The following is a 21,287-nucleotide window of genomic DNA, read 5'->3' on the forward strand; positions in this document are numbered from 1 at the left end:
GTTTATCTCTAAGAATGGGACGGAGGATTTCAGAGGACGTATGACAACCCCTATATATACGGAGCCTAGGGACCCTGCAGAGAAAAGGACACAAGTCATTAGAAGTCACATGAGCCATTGCAAGCATAGCAAGATGAGTAAGGAAGTCGTCGATTAGGTTTAGATCCATCTAGGATAGCCACATACCCCCTTATAATAGGCTCTGTTCAATACAATACAAACATGATATAACGTTATTATCCTAAGCGAGGTCTGAACCTGTATAAAACCCATATGTCTATTCCTGTGATTCATCTACTCGAAGCCTCCCCATCTATTCTTCGTAAGATCGAGGTTCATTAATCATCAACAGTTGTGCACCATCCATGGGTATCATGACAATAGGTGTTGAAGATTCTACATAGAATATGTCGTCGACTACACCGACCTGTGGACTGGTTTTTTGGACGAGGGGTCCTATGACAACTTTACCTCTCCCACCGATAAATCAGTGATCAATCAGGTGAACTTTGATAAAGAACTCTCCGACGATGACTCTAGTGATGAGGTAAGTCGATTTATGGATCAGTGTGCGAAGGGTTACGACATCGAGTTGGAACCACTTGGCTGCCAGGACAAAAATGAATGCCCTATTCACCCTAAGTTGGGAACTTCCTTTGCAACTTTTAACAACATGGATTGTCAAGACACCTATCCAGAGCAATCTGATAAAAAATCCATGATGGATCTAGACACTTCCTCTAGTGTAGGCTACCCTTGAGAAGTCTTCGCCATTGGAGATAGGGGTGATGGTCTGGGTAATCATGACAATGACCCAGCAAACATGTAGGGCCCTCCTGCTCTGGTTATAGGTGATAGCTAGCTCAACACGCCACTATGAGGATCAGTGACGTCCTAAGAGGGGAGTGAATTAGGACACTTTGAAACTAATGGCTCCAAAAACTTTATAAGATAAACCTATCCCAAATTCTATCTAAATGTACTTTAGATTTATCTAGTATGTCTACTCTACAGTTCAATAGGATTGTAACCTACTCTAGCAAGATAAATTGCAAGTATGTAAATGCAGAAACATAAATAAGGTAGAGAGATAAACTCAGCACAAGAGACTTTTATCATGTGGTATTGGTGGCACACAAGCCACCCCTAGTCCACGTTGGAGCTTCACAAAGGATATGCTCCTGGTTGCCAAGCCTCTTCCAGTCACAGCTCTTGAGCTACCAATTCACCAAGACATGACCTCAAGCATGATGAGCCACCAAACCACTAAGGAGAGGTCTCACCACTAACCTCTCTTCTGGTCACTTGTGCACCGTTTTCACTTCGGAGCTTTAGTCACAAAGACAAGGGTCTCCACGTCATCGCACAATCTTCTTGTCGCCACTCCACACCAAGTCAGATGGTCAACAATTTATTAGCGAGTCACAAAGACTCCAAGGCGCTGGCGTACCTCTCGGTACATGATTGGATCACTCCTTGATCCACTCTAGAGGTTGCAGTACCTAGCAACACTTATCTCTAGTCTTATAAGCACTAGTCACTCTCTAATGATGTGCTTAATTGCCTTAGATGAACACTTTAAGAACTTTGGTGGCTTGGATATCTTCTCAAGTATATATGAGATTCTCTGGACTCTAGCACCTTCAAATGGCCGAGTGGGTGGGTATTTATAGCCTCAAATTCACCAATTAGCTGTTGCTCCAATGGCTCAACTTTACTGTGAACACCAGATGATCCGGTGACAATAGTAGTACAAGCACCGGACCATCCAGTGTGTACAATCTCATAAACTAGCCGTTAGAACCCACTCAGAACCACTTCTAAATACCAGATTGTCCGTTGTATACTTCATCTCCATCACTGGACTATTCGGTGTATATACTTGAGCCTAACTGAGCCAACTTCTTTACTGTTCAACTATCTGGTGTATTGATCTTCTGATCACCAGACCTTTCAGTGTGTATAGCTTCATCTTCTTAGGATTTTTCACACACTCTGTTAAATGTTCCGATGCACACAACATTGATCACCGGAACATCTGGTGTATATTGCTTTATCTTCTCTGAGTTCTGGAAAACATTCCGGTGTGCACTATCTTTTCAACACCAGACCTATCGTGTCTTGATCTTCAGTCTTCGAAAGTTGTAGAGCTTTTGTTAAATGCTCCAGTGTGTAGAGCACACAGATCACAGGACTATCCAATGAAGTCATTTCTTTCCTCCTTTGAGTGAAAACACTTTGGTCAAGTGAATTCATCAATTTAAAGATTTAGCATCTAATATCTTTGCCTTATTTACCTTTGGATAGGAATTTGGGTATCTGATGATTATGATCTTCATTAATGCCCCCAATCTTATACACTTAGCTTCTTTGTTTGAAGCTTCACTTCACCTTGTGAGCCAAGTTTCCAAATCCTCGAGCTGACTTGTGGACTTCAAGTCTTTTCTGGAATCCAAACCGATTGGGGCCCCTTCATGTTGATGATGACTTCTTTGGGCACCCAAATGGGTTGGTTCCACCCTCGGTCCTTTCTCCCAACCATTTATGCAACCACTTTACCATTGTTCTTCTTCTTGAGCTTGCAGTGGTTGCTCTTGGTCTTAGTCTTGTAGTTAGGCTTGATGTAGATGTTGAAGGTCTTGTTGGAGAGGTTTATGATCTTCTTCTTTTCCTTGATCTGCTTGCATTGGAAGGACTTGTGGCCTTCTTGATGGCACTGGAAGCACATCACGGTGGACCCCTCTGCAAGTTTCTTCACTATGGTAGTATGGTTATCTTGAGAAGGTTGAACATGGTTATTGCCTTTTAATCTTGCCATGTCCTTCTTGAGTTTCTCCACTTCTTGCATGAGCTCATCATTCTCTTATGCAATGAGTTTATTAGATGGTTTCACAACAACATTCTCAATGCATGTCTCATTGCAAAGGGATGAGCTAGATAAACCATTCAATTCATCACAAGAAGTAGAAGCATCTACCTTAGATTTGAAATTAAAGAGAGAGGTAGATTGCTTCAAAGGGACCTTAGCTTGAGATTCAATGCACTGAAATTTAGCCTCAAGCTCTTCATGCTCCTTTTTTTAGCAAATTGAATTTGCTCAATAATTGTTCAAAATTAGAAACAAATGTAGCATGAATGTCATTAAGGGTATTGAATTTCTTTAGTTCCTTAGATTATTTCTTTAAGGCCCTTTGTTGCTCATTTATCAAATCAAGAAATTCTTCATGGGAGGGTGAATCCTCATCGGTCATCATCACTTACATCGCTTTCCATACCTTTGTCCATAAGACATTTGTGTGATGACTTGCGCAATGAAGACTTGCGTGATGATAACCTTGAGGAAGAGCTTCTCTTAGAGGAGTTGATGATGAGGCTCTCATCGCTTGAGCTTGAATCTTCATCTTCACTCACCCATCTTCCCACTTTTGCAAATGCTTTGGTTCTTCCTCTTGTCTCCATCTTGTTCTTGGTCTTCTTCTCTTTATTCATATGATCAATTGTTTTCACGATGTCTTTTAAGCAGATTGGATGATCAATCTTGGCATTGATACTCTTGATGTTCTTCTCTACTTATAACATGAGCACCTTTGCGGGGTCATGGGCGAGGACTCCGGTGAAACCTTCAACAATGAAGGGTACCAAAATGCTCTATGGGATTAGTGGAGTGCTTCTAAAGTGATTTGGATAATATTCACCGAGCTAATATCAAACTACCCTATGGATTGGATCTAGGCTAGGATAAACTTGGGTCTAAACGACATGAGGGCCGGATCAATCTCGGAAACAACGGGAAAACGATAGGGGATGCCTCACCTTAGTGTATGAGAGCTTCCTAGTGGATCAATCTACTCCGGAGAAGCTCCGGTTCGGAGATCGGGTTCCGGGGTGGCGTGCGGGCTTGAGGTCAGATGAGGGTGCCTCCGACGAGGGAGGAGAGGGAAGGAGCTTGGGCCTTCGAAAGATTGGGGAGGTTCCCACTGTCAATCTCCGGTCACCGTGGATATTGAGGTGGAACTCTCCTTCTCTCTCTAAGGTGGAGTGGGGAAGAGAGTGAGGGAGTGAGTGAGAGAGAGAGAGAGCAAGAGTGAGTGATCGATTCACTTAAGTTGAGCCTCTACGCTCTGGTGGTCATACTGCCAATGCTTCCAGCCAGACCACGTTAACTCCACATAGTAAACCCACATGGCTGCATATTTGACGATCAGATTGCGGATAAGCCTAGTCAGATCGCGAGAGCGGTTTTTGCTAAATTTTTCTCCTTATCCTTTGGCTGCCAGGGTGTGCTGATCTTTTTTTTCTCTTTACCCTTTCTCTGTATACTTCAGCAACCTTGGTTGAACGCCTGATACTTTGCAGATCATAAACGTCAGTAACAAATTCGACGGCAGCGATTAAAAAAAGATTACGTGGCGTTTAGATTATTAAAGATACTGCATTGAACCTATAAGACTTCACACGTCCAGTACTACAATGCTCTGAAGCTATTAGTACTTGAAGCTTGCTGTACGATGGCAAGTGTAATTTTCATATATTTTATATCGTACGATGACAATTGCAATTTGCTAAGGCTACAAGAGTCACTTATTCGTTTGTAATTTTCATATATTTTATATCGTACGATGAAATTGACCACTAAGCAAATTAATAGGACTATACCTGAGTTGAGGTAAGATTCTTGCAATCCTAAGGTGATATTTAACAGTTCAATTTTAGAATGTAAATAGCAAGAGTATAATTTGCACACATTTTAATTGAGCTTTAAGGAATACCACACGAAAAGACAACGAGCTTTAATTCCATGCTATCGACGATTTACCGGTCACTCTTAATCCACGTTGAAACGAGTTCAAGTCTTTAACCGTTCATCTATCAAGTCGTCCAATGAATTACTCACAACAGCGGTTTCACTAGAGTTGCACTTGACTAATCCAGTGAGGTGTGCACAAAACATCTACAACGGTCTGACTGCTAGCATGCCTGCGGTCTGGCCGCCAGAGACCGAAACTCTCTGCAAGCTGGCGGTCTGACCGCCACCTCTACATCGGTCTGATTGCCAGCCATGTAAGGCTATGTGTAATTAAGTTAGCTTGTCCAGGGTTTCAAACTTAAAAACCCTAATCACTTAGTGATCTTTTGCAAATGTTTTTGAAGCACGACGCTCATTATTCAAGCATGCAACATGTGCATACTTTTCCATTGTTTATTATTTATGCAATGCATTCTTATTCCTTTTAGAGCGTTGCGCCAATGATCCAAGCGAGTGAAGGCGACGCCAACCTCCCGGAGTTTTGTGAGTGTTGTGTGGGAAGTATCAGGCAAACCCCAGAGCAGCAAGGAAAGCATATAAGTATATTGCATCCTTTGATTGAATTGTGGAGTCTAAATTGATAAGTTATGCTTTATGTAAGTTTGCATGTACAGTGAGTCGATGTCGGGCGTCTATGGGTAAAACCTATGTTGATGCATTACCTCTACCTTGAGTTATTGACTATCTATATCCTTATAGCCTTGATGATATTATTGATGTCTAACTTAAGAGTTATTTGAATTGCTTAGCAATGTATATGTCCTTAGTAGAAGTCGAGCAACGGTTTATCCACTGTTCACGAGCTTAGGGCTTATCGTTCACAAATATAGATTATGATATTGATGGTTGGATGAGTGGTGGGGTTGAGGCGAGGTGTGGGCGGTGCTAGGGGTGTCTTCTGCCCCGAAGGAGTTCCTCAAGGTAGTTCGGGAGAGGAGCCCGGGCATCATAGACTGCTTGCATTGTTTAAGCACCGTCCGTCGGTGCAGTTTGCTCTAGCACTTTTCGTACTAACAACATGCTGATCTAATAGTAAGGTAAGCTAAATATCATACGTCATGCCGACACTTGCCTTGCGGTCCTATGAAGCGTAAGAGAAAAAGAAAAGGAGAAGCAAGATGATGGGGAGCCAGAGGTGTCCAGAACACGCTCGCGGTAACCCTGGTGCCATTGAAGTATTGCAAGTGGGTGGTTCCAAGTATGAGAAAGGTTGACACAGGTACCCCCTTGGGTGGGCCTATCTGATCACTCAAGTCGTATGGTCCTCGTGTTGTGTGGGTAAAGTTGTACCCCCTGTAGGGTGTAAAAACAATTTGAATTGCTGCGCTATCAGTCATGAGCATACTCCTATCCATTTACATCGGTCGTAGAGTCATGAATGAGGGATGATTGGTATGGTTTTGTTGGGCATGGTTGTTGATGGTTGTTGATTACATAATATGGTTCAATTTACATTTATATTCATGTTGTTTATAGGTTTGGAAAGGTTTGTTTGGTTAAGTATATGTGCTCACACATATGTCTCTAGGTTGCTTATGAATATGAATTTATATAACCTTGTGGCCTTCTCCTTGCTAATAGCTCAATGCATAATCATTAGAGTCGGGTTATCTATATCTTGTGAGTACTTTCATACTCACACTGCTTTTTCAGGTACTTCACGCTGCTTTTTCAGGTACTTCTGGTGAGGAGGAGCTCATTTTTTTCTACTTCACGCCCGCCGATGTTGGTGGCAGGCCTGAGTAGCTCTACTCTTCTTTTGTTATCTATAGTTATGTTTCTGCTGCATAGTTGATCTAATCTTTTGTGTAAATTATTGTAAATTATTGAATCCTTAAGAACTTGTAATCTAATGTTATTTACTTGCTCTTTCTTAAACTTTGTTGTGATATTATATGTTGAAAAGGCATGTGTTCCGATCTTGGGCACAAAACACGTGTCAAGACTACCAGGATGGTATTCTGATTAATTATTGAGGTTGTGATTAAGCAAATGATCCTCCTGATGGTTAATTAGAATACTATTTAGACGATTCCTCACACTCTAGGAGAGGTGAAGCGATTAGGATTCAAAACCCTAACCACCCCCTTATATAGGGCGTGAGGTGGAGGCACCCGTCTAGGCCGAATGGGCCCAAAGGTCGTCTGGGCCTTAGGCTAGGTTGACTTAGCCCAACCGACCAAATAAAGAATAAAAGAGAAAAATAAAAGAAAAGGCACTGCAATTTTACAGAAAAGCCTTTATTTTTTCTATAAATTTGCTATATGTGCTTCTATCTTATTTATTTATTGTATTTTTAATCTAAAGAGCATATTTTACAACCGTTCTAAATTCAAATGTTCGGATATATTTTTCTCTATTATTTTCATAATTTTCCATGATACATCTAAAATTTACATCTGTATATAACACTTATTATTTATTTAGTTAATTGTTGTACATAAACAGCTATATACATATATAGTCAATGAAATATAACACCATTTTTTTTATCTTTGTATTCTTTACTACAGTAGAAATGGTTGCATCTTCTGCAGTCATTGTAAAAATCAAAGGTAACAATATCAAGAACATTGCTACGTACAATATTAAGTGTGCAGTATACCATCAATTTGGAATAAATTTGGAACAAAACAAGATCAAACTCTACTATCGACAATATTTACTTACCAAATTTCCAATGTCAAAATGAGAGATCTAGTGGCTTTTAAAAACTCAATCAATGGATATGGTTTTACCATCCTTATGAAACCATGGTCAAGATTTGAAAATCCATAATATTTAAATCTTACAACAAAGGTGATTATTGAAGCTAAGAATGTCCCACAACACCCTTAGAGCCGAGAGACAATGTTTTCTCTTCTATCTCCTTACTATTGGATCCAGAATTGGCACTATACTAGCGTGTAATGATGTTTCAATTTATGCATATGTTTATTGAATAACTATATCTATTTGAACAAGTAAAAATATTGTGAGGAACAGTGACGTCCTAAGAGGAGGGGGTGAATTAGGACACTTATAAACTATTTGGTTTCAAAAACTTCACAAGATAAACCTATCTCAAATTCTATCTAAATGTGCTCTAGGTTTATCTAGTGTGTCTATTCTACCGCTTAAGAGGATTGCAACCTACTCTAGCAAGGTAAATTTTAAGTAAATAAATGCAGAAATATAAATAAGATAGAGAGACAAACTCGGCACAAGAGATTTTTATCCCCTGGTATCGATGGTATGAATGCCACCTTCAGTCCACGTTGGAGCTCCATGAAGGATATGCTCATGGTTGGCACCCGGTCACTGCTATTGAGCCACCAAGTCACAAAGATAAGGTCTCAACCCAGATGAGCCACCAAACCACTAAGGCAAGGCCACACCACAAGTCTCTCTTTTGATCCCTTGCCTCCGTGATCACTTCGGAGCTGACCCACCAAGGCAAGGGTCTCCGCGTCCCTGTACACATATCTTGCAGCCGCTCCACACCAAGTCGAAGGGTTAATAAGTTACCGATATGTCACAAAGACTTCAAGGTGCCGACATACCTTTCGGTACATGGTTGGATCACTTATTGATCCACTCTCTATATTGCAGCACCAAGCAACACTTCTCTCTAGGCCTAATACTACTAATCACTCTCTAATGGTGTGCTAAATTGCTTTGGATGAACACTTTAAGTACTTTGGTGGCTTGGATGTCTTCTCAAGTACGTATGAGCTTCCTCTAGACTCCAGCAGCTTGCCACATGTCAAATGACTGAGTGGATGGGTATTTATAGCCTCAAACCTGCTAACTTGCCGTTTACCCAACGGCTCAGAAAAGTTGTTAACACTGGATGATCCGGTGAAAATAATAGTACTAACATTGGATCATCCAGTGAGTACATACTCAGAAACTAGCCATTGAAACTCTACTCAAAGCCTCTGTGGACACCGAACATTCTGATGTACCTCAAATCCATCACCGGACCTTTCGGTGAGTTATCTTGAGCCACATCGCGCCACTTCTTCTCTGTGTAACATTCTCTGGTGCATTCATCTCTATGATCATGAACCATCCGGTGAGTTGATATTCATTCTTCATCACTTGCAGTTGCCTTTGCAAGAAGTCCTCCAGTGCTATACTCCAGTGTGCACAAACCAAGCACCGGACATTCCGGTAGGTTGATCTTCAGTGTTTGTACTTGCATTCTTCTCTACAATAAATGCTTCGATGCTATTCATTGTAGATCACCGGACTATCCAGTGAGGTCCTTAGCCTTCTCCCCTTTATCAGAAACGCTTCGGTGAGTTCAACACATAGAGCACTGGACTATCATGTGAGGTTATTAGCCTTTGTGCACAATGGTCTAGTGATTGCAAACTCTACCGCATTGGACTATCCGGTGAGGTCAATTCTCTTGAAACTTCTCCAATTTAATCAAAATTTGTCCCGACTGCAGTGGCTTTTTGATGTATTGTATCTATGAAACCTACAAACATATATTCTTGATAAACATGTTAGTCCTAATGACTATATTGTCATTAATCACTAAAAATCACAATTATGGCATAATAGAGCCATTTTCGCTACAATATCCCCAGCGATTGATGACAACACAACCAAAACAAGTGGCAAATAATAAAAGATGCCAATCATAAAGATCACAAAGCCTTACCACATTACTTGGATGCATTTCTTACCATTTAGTCCCCCTTTATTGTGGCTCACCCTTTCTCCATTATCACTATCTCCCTTGACCGACTCATGCAAGAGTTTTTCCCTCTTTGTCAACCTAGGTGCCTCATATTGCTTCTTATATCTTCTTCTTCTCTCCTTTATCAACTTCGGCATTCCTAGACATCTTGTATCTTGCTTCTTGCTTTTGTCATGAAACTTCTCCTCCTTTGTCAATAATCTCAAAAAGACTACAAACATATGTTGAACTCGAGGAAGAGCATTAGAGTACATAGGAGAGAGCTTCATAAATCATGATCAAAGAAATGATACCAATTAAAAATATATACCAATTGTAAGGATATAATTCATGATACTAATTGTGAGGATATGAGGCATTGATATCAATTTAAAAGAATGAACAAGGATTATAATTCATGAAACTCACATGATATAATCTAAACTCTCCCTTTATGTGTGCATACATATAATGAGACTCACTTGTGAATACCACTTGTAGGAATGTAGTAATATATGACATCTAGACAATAAGTAGAAGTAGGAAATTTAAGTCATATCATTAATGGAGGTAGCTCAAAAGTAGAAATGAATTGACAATGATACCAATTAAAGCATTTAAGCATTGCATACCTCAGGGGACGTGTTGATTTCTCTATGAGACTACAAAAGATAAATCTAGCAATATATGTTAGTTTCAAAATCCAACCCATATGATATACTCCCCCTAAACATGTGCATACAAGTTTTGAATACATGCGAGATATATGTACTTGTTATTAATAACAATGGGAAGGGTACCTTATAGATTCGTTCATAGTACATAAAAGATACCAATTGTGAAACTAGTGCCATGTAAAGGACCTACAATTAATAAACCATGTAGGTTGATCATAGGTTAGAGAAAAACACAAGCAACCTACTATATGAAAATTAGGTATTACAATAAATTAAAATATACACATGCAATCCTAGACAAAGCAAATATGCTAAATGCAAAAAGAAATACATGAACAAAAGTTTAGCTACCATTTACCTCTTTTACCTTTGGATGGAGATTTGGGTATATGATGATAATAATCTTTATCAAAGCATCCAATCTTATACACTTAGCTTCTTTGTTTGAACCTTCACTTCATTTTGTGAGCCAAGTCTCTAAATCCCCATAGCCGCTTTGAACTTCAAGTCTTCTTTGAAACCCAAACTAATTGAGGATCCTTCATGTTGGTGATCACTTGGACACTTAAATAGGTTGGTTCCACCCTTAATTCTTTCTCCCAACCATATTACCATTGTTCTTCTTCTTGAGCTTGTAGTGGTTGCTCTTGGTCTTGATTTTGTAGTTGGGCTTGATATAGATGTTGGAGGTCTTATTAGAGAGGTTCATTGCTTTCTTCTTCTCCTTAATCTCCTTCTTGACTTGCTTATATTGGAAGGACTTGTAGCCTTCTTATGACATTTGAAGTATGTCGTGGACCCCTCTGTATGTTTTTTTGCCATGGTTGTACGATTATCTTAAGGAGATTGAACATAGTTTTTGCCCTTTAATCTTGCAAAGTTCTTCTTGAGCTTTTCGACTTCTTGCTTGAGCTCATCATTTTCTTGTGCAATGAGCTCATTAGATGGTTCTATAAGAACATTCTCAACACATATCTCACTGCAAAGGAGTGAGCAAGATAAATCAATTAAATCATTACAAGAAGTAGAAGCATCTATCTTAGAATTGAAATTAAATAGAGAGGTAGATTGTTCTAAAGGGCCTTAGATTATGATTCAATGCACTTAAATTTTGCTTTAAGTTCTTCGTACTCCCTGTATAGCAAATAGAATTTGCTAAATAATTGTTCATAATTAGAAATAAAAATAGCATGAATGTCATTAAGTGCATTGAATTTCTTAAGCTTTTTTGATTGTTTTTAATGGTCCTTTGTTGCTCATTGATCAAATGAAGGAGTTCATCATAGAAAGGAGAATCTTCATCGGATTCATCATCTCTTACATCGCTTTTCATACCTTTGGCCATAAGACACTTCTGTGATGATGGCTTGCGTGATGACGACCTTGAGGAAGAGCTTCTCTTGGAGGAGTGAGTAGCGAAGCTCTCATCACTTGAGCTTGAATTCATCTTCACTCACCTATTTTCTTATGCTTACAAATGCTTTGGCTCTTCCCTTTGTATCCCTTTTATTCTTTATCTTTATCTCCTTCTTGATGTGATCAATTGTTTTGACCAAGTCATTTATGAAGATTCGATAATCAATATTGGCATTGATCTTCTTGATATTCTTCTCCACTTGAGAGATGAGCTTAATGACTTCGAAATCCATTTCTTCATCACTTGATGTGTTTTGCTCATCATCTTCATTGCTCTCTTTATCTTCATCTTCATCTTCATCTTCATCTTCATCTCTATCATCTTCACTTGAGCTTTACTTTTGCTTTTGCCTTCTCATCTTTGCCTTCATGTATGGTATGATGCTTGCTTGTATGTGAGAGCAAGGTTCTTGGCGTCAGATGAGAAAGAGGCTTTCACCCCTATGTTCATGGTCATCTCATGAGCGGTGATCTTGCCGAGCACTTGACTTTGAGTTATCTTCTTGATGTTGTTGTTGTCATGGATGATGGAGACTATCAACTTGTACTTCAGAAGAAGAGCTTGAAGTATCCTTCTCACCACTTGATCATCATCAATTGGCGTCAAACCTAGCCCATTGGTCTCATTTATAAGAATATTTAAATGTGAGTACATGTCATTAACACTTTCATGAGCAAATTGTTTGATGTTATTGAGCTTAGTAACAAACACATGATATTTCTCAATGCACACATCCTTTGTACCTTCATATATTTTAATGAGATTATTCTAAATATCATGTGTATTGGTGAGAGAATAAATATAATTAAATGCATCAACATTGAAAGATGATAAAATGATACTCTTTGCCAATGCATCTAATTGCCTCTCCTTATTGGTGATGTGAGATCTCATCCCTTCCTCGATGACTCTCTATACATCTAGACCTTAGCTTGTAAATAACAAATATTAGAATTTTCCAATAGAGAAAATTTGTGCCATCGAAAAATAGAGCACTATGGGTATTCATACTAACCCCAGACGTCACAACTCTAGGCGATTAAACTAATCAAGAGCATGAGGCTCTGATACCAATTGTGAGGAATGGTGACGTCCTAAGAGGGAGGTGAGTTAGGACACTTAGAAACTATTTGGATCTAAAAACTTCATAATATCTATCTCAAATTATATTTAAATGTGCTCTAGGTTTATTTAGTATGTCTACTCTACCGCTTAAGAGGATTGTAACATACTCTAGCAAGGTAAATTACGAACAAGTAAATGCAAAAACATAAATAAGGTAGAGAGAGAAACTCGACACAAGGGATTTTTATCCCGTAGTATCGATGGCATGAATGTCACCTCTAGTCCACGTTGGAGCTCCACAGAGGATATGCTCTCGGTCGGCATCCGGTCACGGCTATTGAGCCACCAAGTCACAAAGACAAGATCTCAACCCAGATGAGCCACAAGGTAAGGTCTCACCACAAGCCTCTCTTCCGGTCCCTTGTCGATGTGATCACTTCGGAGCTTGAGCCACCAAAACAAAGGTCTTCGCGTCTCCGTACACGTATCTTACCGTTGGTCCATACCAAGTCGGAGGGTTAACAAGTTGTCGGTGAGTCACAAAGACTTTAAGGTGCCGGTGTACCTCTTGTATATGGTTGGATCACTCATTTATCCACTCTCTAGGTTGCAGCACCTAGCAACATTTCTTTCTAGGTCTAATAGCACTAATCACTCTCTAATAATGTGCTAAATTAGCTTGGATGAACACTTTAAGCACTTTGGTGGTTTGGATATCTTCTCAAGTATGTATGAGTTTCCTCTAGATTCGAGCAATATGCCACACGTCAAATGACTGAGTTGAGAGGTATTTATAGCCTCAAACCCGCCAAGTAGCCATTTTTTCCAATGACTTAGAAAAGCTGTTAATATTAGATAATCTAATGAGAACAGTAGTACTAACATCAGATGATCTAGTGAGTACAACTTAGAAAGTAGCCGTTGAAACTTTACTCAGAGCCTCTGTGGACACCGGACATTCTGATGTGCCTTCAAATCTATCACCGGACCTTCCGGTGAGTTATCTTGAGTCAGACCATGCTACTTCTTCTCTGTGTAAAATGCTTTGGTGTATTCATATCTGTGATCACCGGACTATCTGATAAGTTGATCTTTATTCTTCAGCACTTGCAGTCGCTTTTGCAAGAAATATTCTGGTACTATGCTCTGGTGTGCACAAACCAAACACCAGACCTTCCTGTGGGTTGATTTTCAGTCTTTGCACTTGCATTCTTTTGCAAGAAATGCTTCTGTGCTATCTAGTGCAGATCACCAGACTATCCAATGAGATTCTCAGTCTTTTCCTTTTTGTCAGAAATACTCCGGTGAGTTCAACACAGAGAGCACTGGAGTATCCGATGAGACTATCAGCCTCTACGCATAATACTTCAATGAGTGCAAACTCTACTGCACCGAACTATCTGATGATGTTAATTCTTCTGAGACTTCTTCAATTCAATTAAATTTTATTCCGCTACGATAGCTTCTTATATAATGCATTCACGAGACCTACTAATATATACTGTTGATAAACATGTTAGTTTTAATGACTATATTATTATTAATTATTAAAATCATATTCATGATCTAATATACCTATTTTTACTATAAACATTTTATCAGTGAGGAGTCCTATAGCGCGTCAACCACGTGCTATTTTTCTAGTTTATAAAAGGGAGTTGGTAGCTGACATGCCATTTGCTGCATGATGGAATCAGAGGAAGGAATCGTACTGCCTTCACAGCCAAGGTTCTTCTTGAATTGTGGACTAGTAGTAAACCAGTCAATGCAAATTGACACGTGCGTTTACATAATCATTTTTAGCTCAGTAGCGAGGGATTGGCAAGCAAGTGGCGAGGAACTTTCTTGTGAATGAAAAGTAGATGAAAACGACTGCGCAAAAATGGAGCATGGCCGACGAGATCGTCACGAGTGACGGACGCGGTCACTGGCCTGGATGAGGCGTCCACAAAAATTTTGTAGTAGTGTTGTTACCGTTGTACTAACCCAGCTGGGTACTCGGTCACCGTCATCCATAGTGCTGCTACCGTCACCGTCATCCACATCCGCTAGCGTAAACAATACTTAAAAGTGATACATTATAATTGTTATAGGTCATACCTATTACCTAAACACATCACTAATAATTAGGTATAAATGATAGGTTCTTACTCGTTACTAATAAGATTATTGGTGATAGATTAAAATTTAACCCGTTATTTATTAAGTTATGACCCGTCACTTATGACTGATTTAAGTTTTTCACGTTTTTTATAGAAAAAAATTAAAAAAATATATTTTTTCACCCGTGCCATTCCAACACATGCCTATCACCACTAGCCACAAGTCACTTCTATTTTTTCAGCACTATTTTCAGTTTTTGCGTCAAGCGGGAATCGAAACTACCACCTCCTCTCGCGTGCATTACCAGCTCAGCTATCATGTGTTTGTGATGGACATCAGATATTTTATCATTCTACCTTCTTTGCTGAAGGTCATAAGTGACGGGTTATAACAGTGATCCATCACTTATGAAAGTTATAGGTGACGGGTCGTAATCTTGATCCATCACTAATGACTGATTTTTTTTAATTATATATATATAATTTGTATTAATATTTACATATAAAATATGTATTAATATTTATATATAAAATTTGATAGGTGACTGGTTATAATTTATCTATAAAATTATATTAATATTTTATGAATTTTTGAATATCTCATGCAAACGATTGCAATTTGATAGGTGCCTCGCAGTGCCTCTGGTAAAATAGGTATAACTTTTGCATATGAACTCCGATTTTGAATTTTTTTACTCTACGGACATCTACATAAAAAGTTATATCCGTTTCTCTCTAACTCTGTTAGATTTGGTGAATTTTTTAAGACCAAAAACGGCTTAGAACATTGAGTTATCGCCCCCCGAAGTTTATGCACCGTTTTCAGAACACGTGTTTGTGTCTATAGCCGCCACTTCTTACATCAAACTTGAGCAGAAGTTATATATATATATCCTATCATAATGCTTCTTAGGTGATAAAAATAAGAAAAAAATAAAAAAAATATTAGTAAACTAAGTATCTATGACTATTATCATTAGTGACGGGTGACAACATGACCCGTCACTGATGTAAGGTCATAAGTGACGGGTCACAATTTAACTCATCACTTATGAGTGCCCAAGGTGATCCGTCACTTATTATTTGTCATAAGTGACTGAGTCACCTTAGATCAGTCATAAGTGACGGGTCACCTTGCACCACTCATAAGTGATGGGTCAAGTTGTGACCCGTCACTTATGACTTGACATAAGTGACCGGTCATATTACGACCTGTCACTAGTATCATAAGTAACGATTCATTTTACAAACCGTCACTAATTTTATATTTCTTTTGTCTGTTTTTCACGTAGTGCCGTGATGGCTCGGTGCACCAAGTCGGTGACAAACGGCAGCTAAATAAGCCTGGTCGAGGACACCTAAAATATCTATGTGGACATGCCAACTTGATGACATGCCTCTTGGATGATGGGTCCAGCTGGAAAATAGCCAGCGGTGAGCATAGAGGCAGCGACGATGAGTGGTTCACGTGGACGGGCGTGAGAAATCTCACCGTGCACAGGGTTGGCTGGGGAAAGCTTTGCAGTAGTGGTTCATCGGCATGGTCGAAGTGAAGTCACCAGAGTTGGGGAAGAAAGTGGTGGTGCAGCTATGCTACTCTGCTCTGCGCGGCTAGGAAGGAGAGAGGAAGTGAAGGCTCGCGAGAGAGAGAGAGTGAGGGAGAGATGTCAGGGCCTAGCTTCCTAAATGGCCCAGTAGCTTCGATCGGCGCCTCACCGTTATGAGGACTTCAGGCAACGTCAGTGGGGCCAAGATGCTCCTTGAGGACTTCAGGTAGTGCGTGGACCTGACTCGGCTCATCCGCAAGGTGGTCGCTAACTACCTAGAGGGCACCACTACACTACACGAGCTCATCCAGAACACCAACGACATCAGCATCACTCGCGTCCTTCTCTGCCTCGGTGGTTGATCATGCCGCTCGGATCTAGACCTCCCTGATCCTGATCCTGGTCCTCTAGAGAAAGTGATGGGTCACTGAAGGTGGACTCGGCTGGTGGCAACCATGGCGGATGGGGAAGGGACTGAGGAAATGGATGGGCTCAAGGAGAAGACGAGAGCATTGTGGTCCAAATTTTTATAAAATGACAAGTTTTAGCTAGACACCAAATAATAATGGCATGTTTCTAATTTTAGCAGTGGTATATCTCAAAATTGAAGAATTTATAATAACATAAGTCTAATTAACCCATTTATAGAAAGGAGTTGGTTGCCGACATGTCATTTGCTGCATGATGGAGTCAGAGGGAGGAATTGAACTGGCTTCACAGCCAAGGTTCTTCTTGAATTGTGGACTAATAATAAACCAGTCAATGCATATTGACACGTGCGTTATATAATCATTTTTAGCTCAGTAGCGAGGGACTGGCAAGCAAGTGGCGAGGAACTTAATTTCTTGGTGTTTCGACAGAGGAACTTTCATGTGAATAAAAAATAGATGAAAATCACTGCACAAAAATGAAACATGACCAAGAGATCGTCAGGAGTGACGGACTCGGTCAGAGTAACTCCAACAGCATATCTATATTTCATCATCCATATCCCCATATAGATTGTCATCTATAAAGATTTCTCCTCCATAATACTCCACCACTCCAACAGCACATCTATATTTCACCCTCTATATTTTCTCTCCTATTTTTTAATAGTATTCTATAACTAACAATATATTCGTAACGACTATATTTTTGTAACGGCTATATTTCTAACGGTTATTTCTCCAACGGCTATTTTTTCAATGGCTATTTTTTCAACGGTTATTTTTCCAACGGCTATTTTTTTAGATCTATATATGCAAGTCTATTTGCCATTCTTGAGCTGTGTCTCATCTCCCAGCTCTCTCTGTATCCTCTCCCACATATCTTTGTCTTCTCTCCAACATCGCAATGAGGCGTCGCAATATCGTCAAGCAAATTTTCATGGATTCGTCGTCGACCTCATCCGACGACGACGAACTCATTGTTGCTACAGCATTCCAAGTGCACGATGAAGATCAGCGTTTGAATGTTCGACGCCATAGCGGTTCCGTGCTAGGACATCGAGTAATTCATCATGGCAGAGAAGCCGGACATGCGAGACTATACCAAGACTACTTTTCAGAGGATCCCACCTACGGCCCAGCTATCTTTCGGCGCAGGTTTGTAATTAGTGAATATGTTTTTGTTCGCCCTTATTTTTTATCCTCTTGTCTCATTTTATTATTATTTCTGCGCAGATTTAGAATGTCTCGTTCTCTGTTTCTTCGTATAGTACAATCTGTAGTAGAGCATGATAGCTATTTCATGCAGAAAAGAAATAGTGCTGGGATTCTTGGGTTATCTCCTTTGCAGAAGATTACCATTGCATTTCGCATGCTAGCTTATGGAGTACCAGGGGATGCTACAGATGAATTTATTCGGATTGGAGAAAGTACTGCTATAGAGAGTCTTAAAAGATTTATACAAGCTGTTGTGGAAGTATTTGGTGATGAGTATCTAAGATCTCCAAATAATATTGATACTGCTAGGTTACTAGAAATGGGAGAAGCAAGAGGTTTTCGCGGTATGCTAGGGAGCATAGATTGCATGCATTGGAAGTAGAAAAATTGCCCTGCAGCATGGCAAGGAATGTATACCGGCCATGTGCATAAGCCCATAATTATTTTGGAAGCCGTTACTTCACAAGATCTTTGGATTTGGCATGCTTTCTTTGGTTTACCGGGGTCTCACAATGATATTAATGTTCTTCACCGTTCCCCTCTATTTGCAAAGCTAGCCGAATGACAAGCTCCAAAAGTGAATTACGCCATCAATGGTCACAACTATACAATGGGCTATTACTTGGCAGATGGCATATATCCACCATGGGCAACTTTCGTGAAGACAATAACATCTCCACAAGGGAATAAGAAAAAACTTTTCTCGCAAGCTCAAGAAGGTGCTAGGAAGGATGTCGAATGGGCATTTGGAGTTCTACAGGCTCATTTTGCTATTTTTCGTGGACCAGCAAGGTTTTAGGATCAAGAGACACTCGGACAAATCATGACAGCTTGCGTCATCATGCATAACATGATAATTGAAGATGAGTGGGAAGACTTTGATTATAATCATGAGCCGGAAGACTTCCATTACGATCATGAGGGAGAAAGGGTGACAATTTTTGATGAGCACTCCCCTGAGCTATCTCAATTTATGGAGTTTATTAAGAGCAATCATAATATCAGGGATCGACAAGCTCATTCTCAGCTTCAAGATGATCTAGTCGAGCACCTATGGAAACTATATGCAGAGTCATAGTTCTTATAGTGTAAGCATCTGCAATAATGTAATCAGAACCTATCAAGTAGTGTTTTCATTATGGAGGGATGTAGTGTTTCAAATTATGTATGATAATGTATGCAGTTCTTTCTAAATTAATGTACCGCGTATGATTTGGTAGATTAAAATCTTTCATGGTTAGCTGTTTGCTTGTTTGTACTTTATACAGCATGAAGAACAATGCTCAGAAGTGAAAATAAAGGAATCAGAAGTGAAAATGCTCAGCCTCTTGATGATCCTTTAAAAAACTGCTGAAACAGGGACAATCCATTTCTGCTCAGGCTTCTGAAACATAAGAATATCATCCAGATTAAAGATTTCTCCAGCTGCAGTCAGCTGAAAGTTGGCTTTGTTTAGAAAAGGAGCAACTGTTAGTGTTGAAGGGATTGTAGATAGATAAATAAATCTGCACAACATCTGATGACTGGAACAGATAATAGATAAGCAAATGAGAGACATGCCAGGAAAAAAGAAGGAATTAGGCCAGCAATGCAAGGGAAGACAATAATTATCAGCAAGAACATGAAATGAGCAAAAAGTCATAAACATGACTGCACGATCACTTTGTAATACTTAACTGTTCACGACCTTAGGTAACTACTAAATGAATTGCATATTAAAATATACAGCTAGATTAGAATCTGAAAACTCAATTAGATAGAATCCTTCACAAATAGTCCACACAACTTATAGTTCGCACAACAAATAGTTCATACCACAATGCAAATAGCACAACTAAAAAACATAATAGTCTCAACCCGATGTGTTGTATCGTCGAGCAATGATCTCACCCTGCAAGCTCATGTAATATTGTTGTTGTGGCCCACTCATACCACTAATGTCCATGCTCATAATCCTCTCTTCATCATGCTTTCTCTGTTGATCTAGCTTTTGTTGTTCTAGTGCTACCTTCTTTCTTTCTATTTCCTGCTTACTTTCTTCAAGTGCAATCATCTTTTCTTCCATTGCAAGTGCTCTCTCATAGCGAGCATCTTTCTTGGCCTCTTTCTTTTCTTCCCTCTCAATCTTTTTTTACCACACTTTATCCAATGCTAACATGACAGCACTACCATCTAAAGAGGCAGAACTTTTACCTCGTCGTAATCGTTCTTTCTCGGCCTTCTTACCAATTGGTCTTCTTAATGGATCATGTTAAGGAGTACAAGCCTCAACTTCATCATTGTTGGAGGTCGTACCTGGAGATGAAGTACCCGGACTTGCATTGGAGGCCGTCTTTTGTTTTTTCTGAGATAATCTAGAAGTCCACTTTGGATGGTGCTCTAAGATTCTCCAGCAATGCAATAATCCAAATGATCTCCCTTTAGTATCTTCCGCCTGGTAAAAAGTACATGCCTGAACAATCTGCAAGTGAAGATGTCTTATTAAACTTGCACACAACATATGAAGCTACAATATATAAAGCTGCAAGAAAATTAAAGAGATAGGTGCATACCCTGTCTTGCGCTGTCATACCGCTTTTTCTTCTATTCTGAATCCGGTCATAACATCCACAAAACTTGTTAACCTGTTCTTGAATAGTACCCCAACGGTTGGCAAGAGAATTTTGATTGCGCACCGATTCAAATTGCTTGTTCTGCTGATAGTAATGATGAATCCTAGTCCAGTAAGATTCACGACTTTGTCCATTCCCGATTGCTGCATCCAAACTGGTATTTAGCCATGCTTGTACCAACAAGTTGTCTTCTTGCTCAGTGAAATTTTTTGATCGCTTGTTGGTGGGTCTCGAGGAGACGATAGGTTCTTCAATGTATGATTGTTGCTCCCCAATTGGGCTAAAATTTTGACTATCCTCTCAACTTGCACCATCTATTCCACCACTCAACAAGTTACAATAAAATCCATCCGCCATTGTAGCACCTTGCTTTAACATTAGAGAGAAAGTATGCATATTTATTACATCACATTCTTAATGAACTGAATAGGGAACGTATGGCACAATATTTACAAAAATATATAGAGTAGCTAAACACGGTACTACACATTCATGGAGTATTCAGAGACTTGAATTTCAGAGCACAGAAAAGAAAGTACATTTGCTATCTTAGATAGTATGCAGACAGCTTGTTTCTTTTTTGTTTTTTCAGGAAGCAGCTATCATTGATATAGGGAAAGAGAAATCATTCGTTGTCTGAAATTCGAATGATTACAACAAAATTATTCATGATTTGCATCTAAGAACATGCACATTCAGACTACTACTTTAGAAATCAAAATGTACAGCAAGAAATCCAATA

The sequence above is a fragment of the Phragmites australis genome, chromosome 12 (genome assembly GCF_958298935.1).
Source record: "Phragmites australis chromosome 12, lpPhrAust1.1, whole genome shotgun sequence".
Classification (NCBI taxonomy): domain Eukaryota; kingdom Viridiplantae; phylum Streptophyta; class Magnoliopsida; order Poales; family Poaceae; genus Phragmites; species Phragmites australis.